Source organism: Antennarius striatus, unplaced genomic scaffold, assembly GCF_040054535.1.
Source record: "Antennarius striatus isolate MH-2024 unplaced genomic scaffold, ASM4005453v1 scaffold_25, whole genome shotgun sequence".
Classification (NCBI taxonomy): domain Eukaryota; kingdom Metazoa; phylum Chordata; class Actinopteri; order Lophiiformes; family Antennariidae; genus Antennarius; species Antennarius striatus.
This window is the reverse complement of record NW_027172337.1, coordinates 735224-755402: the sequence shown is the minus strand read 5'-3', so window position 1 is coordinate 755402 and position 20179 is coordinate 735224.

Genomic DNA, 20179 nt, shown 5'->3' with positions numbered 1-20179 from the left:
TCAGGGTTGTATTGATGATCACATGGTTCAGGATTGGACTGATGATCACCTGGTTCAGAGTTAGACTGATGATCACCTGTTTAAGGGTTATATTGATGATCACCTTGTTCACGGTTAGATTGATGATCACATGGTTCAGGGTTACATTGATGATCACATGGTTCAGGATTTGCCTGATGATCACATGGTTCAGGGTTGGATTGATGATCATATGGTTCAGGGTTAGACTCATGATCACCTGGTTGACGGTTACATTGATGTTCACATGGTTCAGGGTTGGATTGATGATCACATGATTCAGGATTTGCCTGATGATCACATGGTTCAGGATTACACTGATGACCACCTGGTTAAGGGTTATATTGATGATCACCTGGTTCACGGTTAGATTGATGATCACATGGTTCAGGGTTGGATAAATGATCATATGGTTCAAGATTAGACTGAGAATCACCTGGTTCACGGTTAGATTGATGATCACATGGTTCAGGGTTAGACTCATGATCACCTGGTTAAGGGTTATATAGATGATCACCTGGTTCACGGTTACGTTGATGATCACATGGTTCAGGGTTGGATTGATGATCATATGGTTCAGGGTTAGACTCATGATCACCTGGTTAAGGGTTATATTGATGATCACATGGTTCACGGTTGGATTGATGATCACATGGTTCAGGGTTAGACTCATGATCAACTGGTTAAGGATTATATTGATGATCACCTGGTTGACGGTTACATTGATGATCACATGGTTCAGGGTTGGATTGATGATCACAAGGTTCAGGATTAGACTGATGATCACCTCCTTAAGGGTTATATTGATGATCACCTGGTTCACGGTTAGATTGATGATCACATGGTTCAGGGTTGGATTGATGATCACATGGTTCAGGATTAGACTGATGATCACCTGGTTCAGGGTTAGACTGATGATCACCTGGTTGAAGGTTATATTGATGATCACCTGGTTCACGGTTATATTGATGATCACATGGTTCAGGGTTGGATTGATGATCACCTGGTTCAGAGTTAGACTGATGATCACCTGGTTAAGGGTTATATTGAAGATCACCTGGCTCACGGTTAGATTCATGATCACATGGTTCAGGGTTGTATTGATGATCACATGGTTCAGGATTGGACTGATGATCACCTGGTTCAGAGTTAGACTGATGATCACCTGTTTAAGGGTTATATTGATGATCACCTTGTTCACGGTTAGATTGATGATCACATGGTTCAGGGTTGGATTGATGATCACATGGTTCAGGATTAGACTGATGATCACCTGGTTCAGGGTTAGCCTCATGATCACCTCGTTAAGGGTTATATTGATGATCACCTGGTTCACGGTTAAATTGATGATCACATGGTTCTGGGTTGGATTGATGATCACATGGTTCAGGGTTAGACTCATGATCACCTGGTTCACGGTTACATTGATGATCACATGGTTCAGGGTTGGATTGATGATCATATGGTTCAGGGTTAGACTCTTGATCACCTGGTTAAGGGTTATATTGATGATCATCTGATTGACGGTTACATTGATGATCACATGGTTCACGGTTGGATTGATGATCACATGGTTCAGGGTTAGACTCATGATCAACTGGTTAAGGATTATATTGATGATCACCTGGTTGACGGTTACATTGATGATCACATGGTTCAGGGTTGGATTGATGATCACCTGGTTCAGGATTAGACTGATGATCACCTCGTTAAGGGTTATATTGATGATCACCTGGTTCATGGTTAGATTGATGATCACATGGTTCAGGGTTGGATTGATGATCACATGGTTCAGGATAGGACTGATGATCACATGGTTCAGGGTTAGATTGATGATCACCTGTTTAAGGGTTATATTGATGATCACCTTGTTCACGGTTAGACTGATGTTCACCTGGTTCATGGTTAGATTGATGATCACATGGTCCAGGATTGCACTGATGATCACCTGGTTCAGGGTTAGACTGATGATCACCTGTTTGAGGGTTACATTGATGATCACTTTGTTCACGGTTAGATTGATGATCACATGGTCCAGGACTAGATTGATGATCACATGGTTCAGGGTTAGATTGAGGTTAGACTGATGATCACCTGGTTCAACCTTAGATTGATGATCACCTGGTTCAGGGTTAGACTGATGATCACCTGTTTAAGGGTTACATTGATGATCACTTTGTTCACGGTTAGATTGATGATCACATGGTCCAGGACTAGATTGATGATCACATGGTTCAGGGTTAGATTGAGGTTAGATTGATGATCACATGGTTCTGGGTTGGATTGATGATCACATGGTTCAGGATTGGACTGATGATCACCTTGTTCACGGTTAGATTGATGATCACATGGTTCAGGGTTACAATGATGATCACATGGTTCAGGATTTGTCTGATGATCACATGGTTCAGGATTACACTGATGACCACCTGGTTAAGGGTTTAATTGATGATCACCTGGTCCACGGTTAGATTGATGATCACATGGTTCAGGGTTGGATTGATGATCATATGGTTCAAGATTAGACTGAGAATCACCTGGTTCACGGTTAGATTGATGATCACATGGTTCAGGGTTGGATTGATGATCATATGGTTCAGGGTTAGACTCATGATCACCTGGTTAAGGGTTATATAGATGATCACCTGGTTCACGGTTACATTGATGATCACATGGTTCAGGGTTGGATGGATGATCATATGGTTCAGGATTAGACTCATGATCACCTGGTTAAGGGTTATATTGATGATCACCTGATTGACGGTTACATTGATGATCACCTGGTTGACGGTTACATTGATGATCACATGGTTCAGGGTTGGATTGATGATCACATGGTTCAGGATTAGACTGATGATCACCTCGTTAAGGGTTATATTGATGATCACCTGGTTCACGGTTAGATTGATGATCACATGGTTCAGGGTTGGATTGATGATCACATGGTTCAGGATAGGACTGATGATCACCTGGTTCAGGGTTAGACTGATGATCTCCTGTTTAAGGGTTATATTGATAATCACCTTGTTCACGGTTAGATTGATGATCACATGGTTCAGGGTTACATTGATGATCACATGGTTCAGGATTTGCCTGATGATCACATGGTTCAGGGTTGGATTGATGATCATATGGTTCAGGGTTGGATTGATGATCATATGGTTCAGGGTTAGACTCATGATCACCTGGTTGACGGTTACATTGATGATCACATGGTTCAGGGTTGGATTGATGATCACATGGTTCAGGATTTGCCTGATGATCACATGGTTCAGGATTACACTGATGACCACCTGGTTAAGGGTTATATTGATGATCACCTGGTTCACGGTTAGATTGATGATCACATGGTTCAGGGTTGGATTGATGATCATATGGTTCAAGATTAGACTGAGAATCACCTGGTTCACCGTTAGATTGATGATCACATGGTTCAGGGTTAGACTCATGATCACCTGGTTAAGGGTTATATAGATGATCACCTGGTTCACGGTTACATTGATGATCACATGGTTCAGGGTTGGATTGATGATCATATGGTTCAGGGTTAGACTCATGATCACCTGGTTAAGGGTTATATTGATGATCACCTGATTGACAGTTACATTGATGATCACATGGTTCACGGTTGGATTGATGATCACATGGTTCAGGGTTAGACTCATGATCAACTGGTTAAGGATTATATTGATGATCACCTGGTTGACGGTTACATTGATGATCACATGGTTCAGGGTTGGATTGATGATCACAAGGTTCAGGATTAGACTGATGATCACCTCCTTAAGGGTTATTTTGATGATCACCTGGTTCACGGTTAGATTGATGATCACATGGTTCAGGGTTGGATTGATGATCACATGGTTCAGGATTAGACTGATGATCACCTGGTTCAGGGTTAGACTGATGATCACCTGGTTGAAGGTTATATTGATGATCACCTGGTTCACGGTTAGATTGATGATCACATGGTCCAGGGTTGGATTGATGATCACATGGTTCAGGATTAGACTGATGATCACCTTGTTTAGGGTTAGACTGATGATTACCTGTTTAAGGGTTATATTGATGATCACCTTGTTCACGGTTAGATTGATGATCACATGGTCCAGGGTTGGATTGATGATCACATGGTCCAGGATTGGATTGATGATCACATGGTTCAGGATTAGACTGATGATCACCTGGTTCAGGGTTAGACTCATGATCACCTGGTTAAGGGTTATATTGATGATCACCTGGTTGACGGTTAGATTGATGATCACATGGTTCAGGGTTGGATTGATGATCATATGGTTCAAGATTAGACTGAGAATCACCTGGTTCACGGTTAGATTGATGATCACATGGTTCAGGGTTGGATTGATGATCATATGGTTCAGGGTTAGACTCATGATCACCTGGTTCACGGTTACATTGATGATCACATGGTTCAGGGTTGGATTGATGATCATATGGTTCGGGATTGGACTGATGATCACCTAGTTTAGGGTTAGACTGATGATTACCTGTTTAAGGGTTATATTGATGATCACCTTGTTCACGGTTAGATTGATGATCACATGGTCCTGGGTTGGATTGATGATCACATGGTCCAGGATTGGATTGATGATCACATGGTTCAGGGTTAGACTCATGATCACCTGGTTAAGGGTTATATAGATGATCACCTGGTTCACGGTTAGATTGATGATCACATGGTTCAGGGTTGGATTGATGATCATATGGTTCAGGGTTAGACTCATGATCACCTGGTTCACGGTTACATTGATGATCACATGGTTCAGGGTTGGATTGATGATCATATGGTTCAGGGTTAGACTCATGATCACCTGGTTAAGGGTTATATTGATGATCACATGGTTCACGGTTGGATTGATGATCACATGGTTCAGGGTTAGACTCATGATCAACTGGTTAAGGATTATATTGATGATCACCTGGTTGACGGTTACATTGATGATCACATGGTTCAGGGTTGGATTGATGATCACATGGTTCAGGATTAGACTGATGATCACCTGGTTCAGGGTTAGACTGATGATCACCTGGTTGAAGGTTATATTGATGATCACCTGGTTCACGGTTATATTGATGATCACATGGTTCAGGGTTGGATTGATGATCACCTGGTTCAGAGTTAGACTGATGATCACCTGGTTAAGGGTTATATTGAAGATCACCTGGCTCACGGTTAGATTCATGATCACATGGTTCAGGGTTGTATTGATGATCACATGGTTCAGGATTGGATCACCTGGTTCAGAGTTAGACTGATGATCACCTGTTTAAGGGTTATATTGATGATCACCTTGTTCACGGTTAGATTGATGATCACATGGTTCAGGGTTGGATTGATGATCACATGGTTCAGGATTAGACTGATGATCACCTGGTTCAGGGTTAGCCTGATGATCACCTCGTTAAGGGTTATATTGATGATCACCTGGTTCACGGTTAGATTGATGATCACATGGTTCTGGGTTGGATTGATGATCACATGGTTCAGGGTTAGACTCATGATCACCTGGTTCACGGTTACATTGATGATCACATGTTTCAGGGTTGGATTGATGATCATATGGTTCAGGGTTAGACTCTTGATCACCTGGTTAAGGGTTATATTGATGATCATCTGATTGACGGTTACATTGATGATCACATGGTTCACGGTTGGATTGATGATCACATGGTTCAGGGTTAGACTCATGATCAACTGGTTAAGGATTATATTGATGATCACCTGGTTGACGGTTACATTGATGATCACATGGTTCAGGGTTGGATTGATGATCACCTGGTTCAGGATTAGACTGATGATCACCTCGTTAAGGGTTATATTGATGATCACCTGGTTCATGGTTAGATTGATGATCACATGGTTCAGGGTTGGATTGATGATCACATGGTTCAGGATAGGACTGATGATCACATGGTTCAGGGTTAGACTGATGATCACCTGTTTAAGGGTTATATTGATGATCACCTTGTTCACGGTTAGACTGATGTTCACCTGGTTCATGGTTAGATTGATGATCACATGGTCCAGGATTGCACTGATGATCACCTGGTTCAGGGTTAGACTGATGATCACCTGTTTAAGGGTTACATTGATGATCACTTTGTTCACGGTTAGATTGATGATCACATGGTCCAGGACTAGATTGATGATCACATGGTTCAGGGTTAGATTGAGGTTAGACTGATGATCACCTGGTTCAACCTTAGATTGATTATCACCTGGTTCACGGTTAGATTGATGATCACATGGTTCAGGGTTGGATTATTGATCATATGGTTCAGGGTTAGACTCATGATCACCTGGTTAAGGGTTATATTGATGATCACCTGGTTCACGGTTAGATTGATGATCACATGGTTCAGGGTTGGATTGATGATCATATGGTTCAGGGTTGGATTGATGATCATATGGTTCAGGGTTAGACTCATGATCACCTGGTTGACGGTTACATTGATGATCACATGGTTCAGGGTTGGATTGATGATCACATGGTTCAGGATTTGCCTGATGATCACATGGTTCAGGATTACACTGATGACCACCTGGTTAAGGGTTATATTGATGATCACCTGGTTCACGGTTAGATTGATGATCACATGGTTCAGGGTTGGATTGATGATCATATGGTTCAAGATTAGACTGAGAATCACCTGGTTCACCGTTAGATTGATGATCACATGGTTCAGGGTTAGACTCATGATCACCTGGTTAAGGGTTATATAGATGATCACCTGGTTCACGGTTAGATTGATGATCACATGGTTCAGGGTTGGATTGATGATCACCTGGTTCAGAGTTAGACTGATGATCACCTGGTTAAGGGTTATATTGAAGATCACCTGGCTCACGGTTAGATTCATGATCACATGGTTCAGGGTTGTATTGATGATCACATGGTTCAGGATTGGCCTGATGATCACCTGGTTCAGGCTTAGACTGATGATCACCTGTTTAAGGGTTATATTGATGATCACCTTGTTCACGGTTAGATTGATGATCACATGGTCCAGGGTTGGATTGATGATCACATGGTTCAAGATTAGACTGATGATCACCTTGTTTAGGGTTAGACTGATGATTACCTGTTTAAGGGTTATATTGATGATCACCTTGTTCACGGTTAGATTGATGATCACATGGTCCAGGGTTGGATTGATGATCACATGGTCCAGGATTGGATTGATGATCACATGGTTCAGGATTAGACTGATGATCACCTGGTTCAGGGTTAGACTCATGATCACCTGGTTAAGGGTTATATTGATGATCACCTGGTTCACGGTTAGATTGATGATCACATGGTTCAGGGTTGGATTGATGATCATATGGTTCAAGATTAGACTGAGAATCACCTGGTTCACGGTTAGATTGATGATCACATGGTTCAGGGTTGGATTGATGATCATATGGTTCAGGGTTAGACTCATGATCACCTGGTTCACGGTTACATTGATGATCACATGGTTCAGGGTTGGATTGATGATCATATGGTTCGGGATTGGACTGATGATCACCTAGTTTAGGGTTAGACTGATGATTACCTGTTTAAGGGTTATATTGATGATCACCTTGTTCACGGTTAGATTGATGATCACATGGTCCTGGGTTGGATTGATGATCACATGGTTCAGGATTAGACTGATGATCACCTGGTTCAGGGTTAGACTGATGATCACCTGGTTGAAGGTTATATTGATGATCACCTGGTTCACGGTTAGATTGATGATCACATGGTTCAGGGTTGGATTGATGATCACCTGGTTCAGAGTTAGACTGATGATCACCTGGTTAAGGGTTATATTGAAGATCACCTGGCTCACGGTTACATTCATGATCACATGGTTCAGGGTTGTATTGATGATCACATGGTTCAGGATTGGACTGATGATCACCTGTTTAAGGGTTATATTGATAATCACCTTGTTCACGGTTAGATTGATGATCACATGGTCCAGGGTTGGATTGATGATCACATGGTTCAGGATTAGACTGATGATCACCTTGTTTAGGGTTAGACTGATGATTACCTGTTTAAGGGTTATATTGATGATCACCTTGTTCACGGTTAGATTGATGATCACATGGTCCAGGGTTGGATTGATGATCACATGGTCCAGGATTGGATTGATGATCACATGGTTCAGGATTAGACTGATGATCACCTGGTTCAGGGTTAGACTCATGATCACCTGGTTAAGGGTTATATTGATGATCACCTGGTTCACGGTTAGATTGATGATCACATGGTTCAGGGTTGGATTGATGATCATATGGTTCAAGATTAGACTGAGAATCACCTGGTTCACGGTTAGATTGATGATCACATGGTTCAGGGTTGGATTGATGATCATATGGTTCAGGGTTAGACTCATGATCACCTGGTTCACGGTTACATTGATGATCACATGGTTCAGGGTTGGATTGATGATCATATGGTTCGGGATTGGACTGATGATCACCTAGTTTAGGGTTAGACTGATGATTACCTGTTTAAGGGTTATATTGATGATCACCTTGTTCACGGTTAGATTGATGATCACATGGTCCTGGGTTGGATTGATGATCACATGGTCCAGGATTGGATTGATGATCACATGGTTCAGGGTTAGACTCATGATCACCTGGTTAAGGGTTATATAGATGATCACCTGGTTCACGGTTACATTGATGATCACATGGTTCAGGGTTGGATTGATGATCATATGGTTCAGGGTTAGACTCATGATCACCTGGTTAAGGGTTATATTGATGATCACATGGTTCACGGTTGGATTGATGATCACATGGTTCAGGGTTAGACTCATGATCAACTGGTTAAGGATTATATTGATGATCACCTGGTTGACGGTTACATTGATGATCACATGGTTCAGGGTTGGATTGATGATCACATGGTTCAGGATTAGACTGATGATCACCTGGTTCAGGGTTAGACTGATGATCACCTGGTTGAAGGTTATATTGATGATCACCTGGTTCACGGTTATATTGATGATCACATGGTTCAGGGTTGGATTGATGATCACCTGGTTCAGAGTTAGACTGATGATCACCTGGTTAAGGGTTATATTGAAGATCACCTGGCTCACGGTTAGATTCATGATCACATGGTTCAGGGTTGTATTGATGATCACATGGTTCAGGATTGGATCACCTGGTTCAGAGTTAGACTGATGATCACCTGTTTAAGGGTTATATTGATGATCACCTTGTTCACGGTTAGATTGATGATCACATGGTTCAGGGTTGGATTGATGATCACATGGTTCAGGATTAGACTGATGATCACCTGGTTCAGGGTTAGCCTGATGATCACCTCGTTAAGGGTTATATTGATGATCACCTGGTTCACGGTTAGATTGATGATCACATGGTTCTGGGTTGGATTGATGATCACATGGTTCAGGGTTAGACTCATGATCACCTGGTTCACGGTTACATTGATGATCACATGGTTCAGGGTTGGATTGATGATCATATGGTTCAGGGTTAGACTCTTGATCACCTGGTTAAGGGTTATATTGATGATCATCTGATTGACGGTTACATTGATGATCACATGGTTCACGGTTGGATTGATGATCACATGGTTCAGGGTTAGACTCATGATCAACTGGTTAAGGATTATATTGATGATCACCTGGTTGACGGTTACATTGATGATCACATGGTTCAGGGTTGGATTGATGATCACCTGGTTCAGGATTAGACTGATGATCACCTCGTTAAGGGTTATATTGATGATCACCTGGTTCATGGTTAGATTGATGATCACATGGTTCAGGGTTGGATTGATGATCACATGGTTCAGGATAGGACTGATGATCACATGGTTCAGGGTTAGACTGATGATCACCTGTTTAAGGGTTATATTGATGATCACCTTGTTCACGGTTAGACTGATGTTCACCTGGTTCATGGTTAGATTGATGATCACATGGTCCAGGATTGCACTGATGATCACCTGGTTCAGGGTTAGACTGATGATCACCTGTTTAAGGGTTACATTGATGATCACTTTGTTCACGGTTAGATTGATGATCACATGGTCCAGGACTAGATTGATGATCACATGGTTCAGGGTTAGATTGAGGTTAGACTGATGATCACCTGGTTCAACCTTAGATTGATTATCACCTGGTTCACGGTTAGATTGATGATCACATGGTTCAGGGTTGGATTATTGATCATATGGTTCAGGGTTAGACTCATGATCACCTGGTTAAGGGTTATATTGATGATCACCTGGTTCACGGTTAGATTGATGATCACATGGTTCAGGGTTGGATTGATGATCATATGGTTCAGGGTTGGATTGATGATCATATGGTTCAGGGTTAGACTCATGATCACCTGGTTGACGGTTACGTTGATGATCACATGGTTCAGGGTTGGATTGATGATCACATGGTTCAGGATTTGCCTGATGATCACATGGTTCAGGATTACACTGATGACCACCTGGTTAAGGGTTATATTGATGATCACCTGGTTCACGGTTAGATTGATGATCACATGGTTCAGGGTTGGATTGATGATCATATGGTTCAAGATTAGACTGAGAATCACCTGGTTCACCGTTAGATTGATGATCACATGGTTCAGGGTTAGACTCATGATCACCTGGTTAAGGGTTATATAGATGATCACCTGGTTCACGGTTAGATTGATGATCACATGGTTCAGGGTTGGATTGATGATCACCTGGTTCAGAGTTAGACTGATGATCACCTGGTTAAGGGTTATATTGAAGATCACCTGGCTCACGGTTAGATTCATGATCACATGGTTCAGGATTGTATTGATGATCACATGGTTCAGGATTGGACTGATGATCACCTGGTTCAGGCTTAGACTGATGATCACCTGTTTAAGGGTTATATTGATGATCACCTTGTTCACGGTTAGATTGATGATCACATGGTCCAGGGTTGGATTGATGATCACATGGTTCAAGATTAGACTGATGATCACCTTGTTTAGGGTTAGACTGATGATTACCTGTTTAAGGGTTATATTGATGATCACCTTGTTCACGGTTAGATTGATGATCACATGGTCCAGGGTTGGATTGATGATCACATGGTCCAGGATTGGATTGATGATCACATGGTTCAGGATTAGACTGATGATCACCTGGTTCAGGGTTAGACTCATGATCACCTGGTTAAGGGTTATATTGATGATCACCTGGTTCACGGTTAGATTGATGATCACATGGTTCAGGGTTGGATTGATGATCATATGGTTCAAGATTAGACTGAGAATCACCTGGTTCACGGTTAGATTGATGATCACATGGTTCAGGGTTGGATTGATGATCATATGGTTCAGGGTGAGACTCATGATCACCTGGTTCACGGTTACATTGATGATCACATGGTTCAGGGTTGGATTGATGATCATATGGTTCGGGATTGGACTGATGATCACCTAGTTTAGGGTTAGACTGATGATTACCTGTTTAAGGGTTATATTGATGATCACCTTGTTCACGGTTAGATTGATGATCACATGGTCCTGGGTTGGATTGATGATCACATGGTCCAGGATTGGATTGATGATCACATGGTTCAGGATTAGACTGATGATCACATGGTTTAGGGTTAGACTAATTATCACCTGGTTAAGGGTTATATTGATGATCACCTGGTTCACGGTTACATTGATGATCACATGGTTCACGGTTACTTTGATGATCACAGGTCCAGGGTTGGATTGATGATCACATGGTTCAGGATTGGACTGATGATCACCTGGTTCAGGTTTAGACTGATGATCACCTGTTTAAGGGTTATATTGATCATCACCTTGTTCACGGTTAGATTGATGATCACATGGTCCAGTGTTGGATTGTTGGACACATGATTCCGGATTAGACTGATGATCACCTTGTTCAGGGTTAGACTGATGATCACCTGGCTCAGGGTTAGATTGATGATCACATGGTTCAGGGTTGGATTGATGATCACATGGTTCATGATTAGACAGATGATCACATGGTTCAGGGTTGGATTGATGATCACATGGTTCAGGATTGGACTGATGATCACCTGGTTCAGAGTTAGACTGATGATCACCTGGTTCACGGTTAGATTGATGATCACATGGTTCAGGGTTAGATTGATGATCTAATGGTCCAGGGTTGGATTGATGATCACATGGTTCAGGATTGGACTGATGATCACCTGGTTCAGGGTTAGACTGATGATCATCTGTTTAAAGGTTACATTGATGATCACTTTGTTCACGGTTAGATTGATAATCACATGGTCCAGGATTAGATTGATGATCACATGGTTCAGGGTTAGATTGATGATCACATGGTTCATGGTTAGACTGATGTTCACCTGGTTCATGGTTAGATTGATGATCACATGGTTCAGGGTTAGATTGACGATCAAATGGTTCTGGTATGGATTAATGATCACATGGTTCAGGATTGGATTGATGATCACCTGTTTAAGGGTTTTATTGATGATCACCTTGTTCACGGTTAGATTGATGATCACATGGTCCAGGGTTGGATTGATGATCACATGGTCCAGGATTGGATTGATGATCACATGGTTCAGGATTAGACTGATGATCACCTGGTTCAGGGTTAGACTCATGATCACCTGGTTCACGGTTAGATTGATGATCAAATGGTTCAGGGTTGGATTGATGATCACATGGTCCATGATTGGACTGATGATCACATGGTCCAGGACTAGATTGATGATCACATGGTTCAGGGTTAGATTGAGGTTAGACTGATGATCACCTGGTTCAACGTTAGAATGATTATCACCTGGTTCACGGGTAGATTGATGATCACATGGTTCAAGGTTGGATTATTTATCATATGGTTCAGGGTTAGACTCATGATCACCTGGTTAAGGATTATATTGATGATCACCTGGTTCACGGTTAGATTGATGATCACATGGTTCAGGGTTGGATTGATGATCAAATGGTTCAGGATTAGACTGATGATCACCTGGTTCAGGGTTAGCCTGATGATAACCTCGTTTAGGGTTATATTGATAATCACCTGGTTCACGGTTAGATTGATAATCACATGGTTCAGGGTTGGATTGATGATCACATTGGTTCAGGATTGGACTGATGATCACCTGGTTCAGGGTTAGACTGATAATCACCTGGTTAAGGGTTATATTGATGATCACCTTGTTCACGGTTAGATTGATGATCACATGGTTTAGGGTTACATTGATGATCACATGGTTCAGGATTTGCCTGATGATCACATGGTTCAGGATTAGACTGATGACCACCTGGTTAAGGGTTATATTGATGATCACCTGGTTCACGGTTAGATTGATGATCACATGGTTCAGGGTTGGATTGATGATCATATGGTTCAAGATTAGACTGAGAATCACCTGGTTCACGGTTAGATTGATGATCACATGGTCCAGGGTTGGATTGATGATCACATGGTTCAGGGTTAGACTGATGATCACATTGTTCAGGGTTGGATTGATGATCACATGGTTCAGGGTTGGATTGATGATCACATGGTTCAGGGTTGGATTGATGATCACATGGTTCATGGTTACATTGATGATCACCTGGTTCACAGTTAGATTGATGATCACATTGTTCAGGGTTGGATTGATGATCACATGGTTCAGGATTAGACTGATGATCACCTAGTTTAGGGTTAGACTGATGATTACCTGTTTGGGGGTTATATTGATGATCACCTTGTTCACGGTTACATTGATGATCACATGGTTCACGGTTACTTTGATGATCACAGGTCCAGGGTTGGATTGATGATCACATGGTTCAGGATTGGACTGATGATCACCTGGTTCAGGTTTAGACTGATGAGCACCTGTTTAAGGGTTATATTGATGATCACCTTGTTCACGGTTAGATTGATGATCACATGGTCCAGTGTTGGATTGATGAACACATGATTCAGGATTAGACTGATGATCACCTTGTTCAGGGTTAGACTGATGATCACCTGGTTCAGGGTTAGATTGATGATCACCTGGTTCACGGTTAGATTGATGATCACCTGGTTCACGGTTAGATTGATGATCACCTGGTTCACGGTTAGATTGATGATCACATGGTTCAGGGTTAGATTGATGATCTAATGGTCCAGGGTTGGATTGATGATCACAAGGTTCAGGATTGGACTGATGATCACCTGGTTCAGGGTTAGACTGATGATCATCTGTTTAAAGGTTACATTGATGATCACTTTGTTCACGGTTAGATTGATAATCACATGGTCCAGGATTAGATTGATGATCACATGGTTCAGGGTTAGATTGATGATCACATGGTTCATGGTTAGACTGATGTTCACCTGGTTCATGGTTAGATTGATGATCACATGGTTCAGGGTTAGATTGACGATCAAATGGTTCTGGGTTGGATTAATGATCACATGGTTCAGGATTGGATTGATGATCACCTGTTTAAGGGTTTTATTGATGATCACCTTGTTCACGGTTAGATTGATGATCACATGGTCCAGGGTTGGATTGATGATCATATGGTCCAGGATTGGATTGATGATCACATGGTTCAGGATTAGACTGATGATCACCTGGTTCAGGGTTAGACTCATGATCACCTGGTTCACGGTTAGATTGATGATCAAATGGTTCAGGGTTGGATTGATGATCACATGGTCCATGATTGGACTGATGATCACATGGTCCAGGACTAGATTGATGATCACATGGTTCAGGGTTAGATTGAGGTTAGACTGATGATCACCTGGTTCAACGTTAGAATGATTATCACCTGGTTCACGGTTAGATTGATGATCACATGGTTCAAGGTTGGATTATTGATCATATGGTTCAGGGTTAGACTCATGATCACCTGGTTAAGGATTATATTGATGATCACCTGGTTCACGGTTAGATTGATAATCACATGGTTCAGGGTTGGATTGATGATCAAATGGTTCAGGATTAGACTGATGATCACCTGGTTCAGGGTTAGCCTGATGATAACCTCGTTAAGGGTTATATTGATAATCACCTGGTTCACGGTTAGATTGATGATCACATGGTTCAGGGTTAGACTCATGATCACCTGGTTAAGGGTTATATAGATGATCACCTGGTTCACGGTTAGATTGATGATCACATGGTTCAGGGTTGGATTGATGATCACCTGGTTCAGAGTTAGACTGATGATCACCTGGTTAAGGGTTATATTGAAGATCACCTGGCTCACGGTTAGATTCATGATCACATGGTTCAGGGTTGTATTGATGATCACATGGTTCAGGATTGGACTGATGATCACCTGGTTCAGGCTTAGACTGATGATCACCTGTTTAAGGGTTATATTGATGATCACCTTGTTCACGGTTAGATTGATGATCACATGGTCCAGGGTTGGATTGATGATCACATGGTTCAAGATTAGACTGATGATCACCTTGTTTAGGGTTAGACTGATGATTACCTGTTTAAGGGTTATATTGATGATCACCTTGTTCACGGTTAGATTGATGATCACATGGTCCAGGGTTGGATTGATGATCACATGGTCCAGGATTGGATTGATGATCACATGGTTCAGGATTAGACTGATGATCACCTGGTTCAGGGTTAGACTCATGATCACCTGGTTAAGGGTTATATTGATGATCACCTGGTTCACGGTTAGATTGATGATCACATGGTTCAGGGTTGGATTGATGATCATATGGTTCAAGATTAGACTGAGAATCACCTGGTTCACGGTTAGATTGATGATCACATGGTTCAGGGTTGGATTGATGATCATATGGTTCAGGGTTAGACTCATGATCATCTGGTTCACGGTTACATTGATGATCACATGGTTCAGGGTTGGATTGATGATCATATGGTTCGGGATTGGACTGATGATCACCTAGTTTAGGGTTAGACTGATGATTACCTGTTTAAGGGTTATATTGATGATCACCTTGTTCACGGTTAGATTGATGATCACATGGTCCTGGGTTGGATTGATGATCACATGGTCCAGGATTGGATTGATGATCACATGGTTCAGGATTAGACTGATGATCACATGGTTTAGGGTTAGACTAATTATCACCTGGTTAAGGGTTATATTGATGATCACCTGGTTCACGGTTACATTGATGATCACATGGTTCACGGTTACTTTGATGATCACAGGTCCAGGGTTGGATTGATGATCACATGGTTCAGGATTGGACTGATGATCACCTGGTTCAGGTTTAGACTGATGATCACCTGTTTAAGGGTTATATTGATCATCACCTTGTTCACGGTTAGATTGATGATCACATGGTCCAGTGTTGGATTGTTGGACACATGATTCCGGATTAGACTGATGATCACCTTGTTCAGGGTTAGACTGATGATCACCTGGCTCAGGGTTAGATTGATGATCACATGGTTCAGGGTTGGATTGATGATCACATGGTTCATGATTAGACAGATGATCACATGGTTCAGGGTTGGATTGATGATCACATGGTTCAGGATTGGACTGATGATCACCTGGTTCAGAGTTAGACTGATGATCACCTGGTTCACGGTTAGATTGATGATCACATGGTTCAGGGTTAGATTGATGATCTAATGGTCCAGGGTTGGATTGATGATCACATGGTTCAGGATTGGACTGATGATCACCTGGTTCAGGGTTAGACTGATGATCATCTGTTTAAAGGTTACATTGATGATCACTTTGTTCACGGTTAGATTGATAATCACATGGTCCAGGATTAGATTGATGATCACATGGTTCAGGGTTAGATTGATGATCACATGGTTCATGGTTAGACTGATGTTCACCTGGTTCATGGTTAGATTGATGATCACATGGTTCAGGGTTAGATTGACGATCAAATGGTTCTGGGTTGGATTAATGATCACATGGTTCAGGATTGGATTGATGATCACCTGTTTAAGGGTTTTATTGATGATCACCTTGTTCACGGTTAGATTGATGATCACATGGTCCAGGGTTGGATTGATGATCACATGGTCCAGGATTGGATTGATGATCACATGGTTCAGGATTAGACTGATGATCACCTGGTTCAGGGTTAGACTCATGATCACCTGGTTCACGGTTAGATTGATGATCAAATGGTTCAGGGTTGGATTGATGATCACATGGTCCATGATTGGACTGATGATCACATGGTCCAGGACTAGATTGATGATCACATGGTTCAGGGTTAGATTGAGGTTAGACTGATGATCACCTGGTTCAACGTTAGAATGATTATCACCTGGTTCACGGGTAGATTGATGATCACATGGTTCAAGGTTGGATTATTTATCATATGGTTCAGGGTTAGACTCATGATCACCTGGTTAAGGATTATATTGATGATCACCTGGTTCACGGTTAGATTGATGATCACATGGTTCAGGGTTGGATTGATGATCAAATGGTTCAGGATTAGACTGATGATCACCTGGTTCAGGGTTAGCCTGATGATAACCTCGTTTAGGGTTATATTGATAATCACCTGGTTCACGGTTAGATTGATAATCACATGGTTCAGGGTTGGATTGATGATCACATTGGTTCAGGATTGGACTGATGATCACCTGGTTCAGGGTTAGACTGATGATCACCTGGTTAAGGGTTATATTGATGATCACCTTGTTCACGGTTAGATTGATGATCACATGGTTTAGGGTTACATTGATGATCACATGGTTCAGGATTTGCCTGATGATCACATGGTTCAGGATTAGACTGATGACCACCTGGTTAAGGGTTATATTGATGATCACCTGGTTCACGGTTAGATTGATGATCACATGGTTCAGGGTTGGATTGATGATCATATGGTTCAAGATTAGACTGAGAATCACCTGGTTCACGGTTAGATTGATGATCACATGGTCCAGGGTTGGATTGATGATCACATGGTTCAGGGTTAGACTGATGATCACATTGTTCAGGGTTGGATTGATGATCACATGGTTCAGGGTTGGATTGATGATCACATGGTTCAGGGTTGGATTGATGATCACATGGTTCATGGTTACATTGATGATCACCTGGTTCACAGTTAGATTGATGATCACATTGTTCAGGGTTGGATTGATGATCACATGGTTCAGGATTAGACTGATGATCACCTAGTTTAGGGTTAGACTGATGATTACCTGTTTGGGGGTTATATTGATGATCACCTTGTTCACGGTTACATTGATGATCACATGGTTCACGGTTACTTTGATGATCACAGGTCCAGGGTTGGATTGATGATCACATGGTTCAGGATTGGACTGATGATCACCTGGTTCAGGTTTAGACTGATGAGCACCTGTTTAAGGGTTATATTGATGATCACCTTGTTCACGGTTAGATTGATGATCACATGGTCCAGTGTTGGATTGATGAACACATGATTCAGGATTAGACTGATGATCACCTTGTTCAGGGTTAGACTGATGATCACCTGGTTCAGGGTTAGATTGATGATCACCTGGTTCACGGTTAGATTGATGATCACCTGGTTCACGGTTAGATTGATGATCACCTGGTTCACGGTTAGATTGATGATCACATGGTTCAGGGTTAGATTGATGATCTAATGGTCCAGGGTTGGATTGATGATCACAAGGTTCAGGATTGGACTGATGATCACCTGGTTTAGGGTTAGACTGATGATCATCTGTTTAAAGGTTACATTGATGATCACATGGTTCATGGTTAGACTGATGTTCACCTGGTTCATGGTTAGATTGATGATCACATGGTTCAGGGTTAGATTGACGATCAAATGGTTCTGGGTTGGATTAATGATCACATGGTTCAGGATTGGATTGATGATCACCTGTTTAAGGGTTTTATTGATGATCACCTTGTTCACGGTTAGATTGATGATCACATGGTCCAGGGTTGGATTGATGATCATATGGTCCAGGATTGGATTGATGATCACATGGTTCAGGATTAGACTGATGATCACCTGGTTCAGGGTTAGACTCATGATCACCTGGTTCACGGTTAGATTGATGATCAAATGGTTTAGGGTTGGATTGATGATCACATGGTCCATGATTGGACTGATGATCACATGGTCCAGGACTAGATTGATGATCACATGGTTCAGGGTTAGATTGAGGTTAGACTGATGATCACCTGGTTCAACGTTAGAATGATTATCACCTGGTTCACGGTTAGATTGATGATCACATGGTTCAAGGTTGGATTATTGATCATATGGTTCAGGGTTAGACTCATGATCACCTGGTTAAGGATTATATTGATGATCACCTGGTTCACGGTTAGATTGATGATCACATGGTTCAGGGTTGGATTGATGATCAAATGGTTCAGGATTAGACTGATGATCACCTGGTTCAGGGTTAGCCTGATGATAACCTCGTTAAGGGTTATATTGATAATCACCTGGTTCACGGTTAGATTGATGATCACATGGTTCAGGGTTGGATTGATGATCACATGGTTCAGGATTGGACTGATGATCACCTGGTTCAGGGTTAGACTGATGATCACCTGGTTAAGGGTTATATTGATGATCACCTTGTTCACGGTTAGATTGATGATCACATGGTTTAGGGTTACATTGATGATCACATGGTTCAGGATTTGCCTGATGATCACATGGTTCAGGATTAGACTGATGACCACCTGGTTAAGGGTTATATTGATGATCACCTGGTTCACGGTTAGATTGATGATCACATGGTTCAGGGTTGAATTGATGATCATATGGTTCAAGATTAGACTGAGAATCACCTGGTTCACGGTTAGATTGATGATCACATGGTTCAGGGTTGGATTGATGATCATATGGTTCAGGGATAGACTCATGATCACCTGGTTCACGGTTACATTGATGATCACATGGTTCAGGGTTGGATTGATGATCATATGGTTCAGGGTTAGACTCTTGATCACCTGGTTAAGGGTTATATTGATGATCACCTGATTGACGGTTACATTGATGATCATATGGTTCACGGTTGGATTGATGATCACATGGTTCAGGGTTAGAGTCATGATCAACTGGTTAAGGATTATATTGATGATCACCTGGTTGACGGTTACATTGATGATCACATGGTTCAGGGTTGGATTGATGATCACATGGTTCAGGATAGGACTGATGATCACCTGGTTCAGGGTTAGACTGATGAT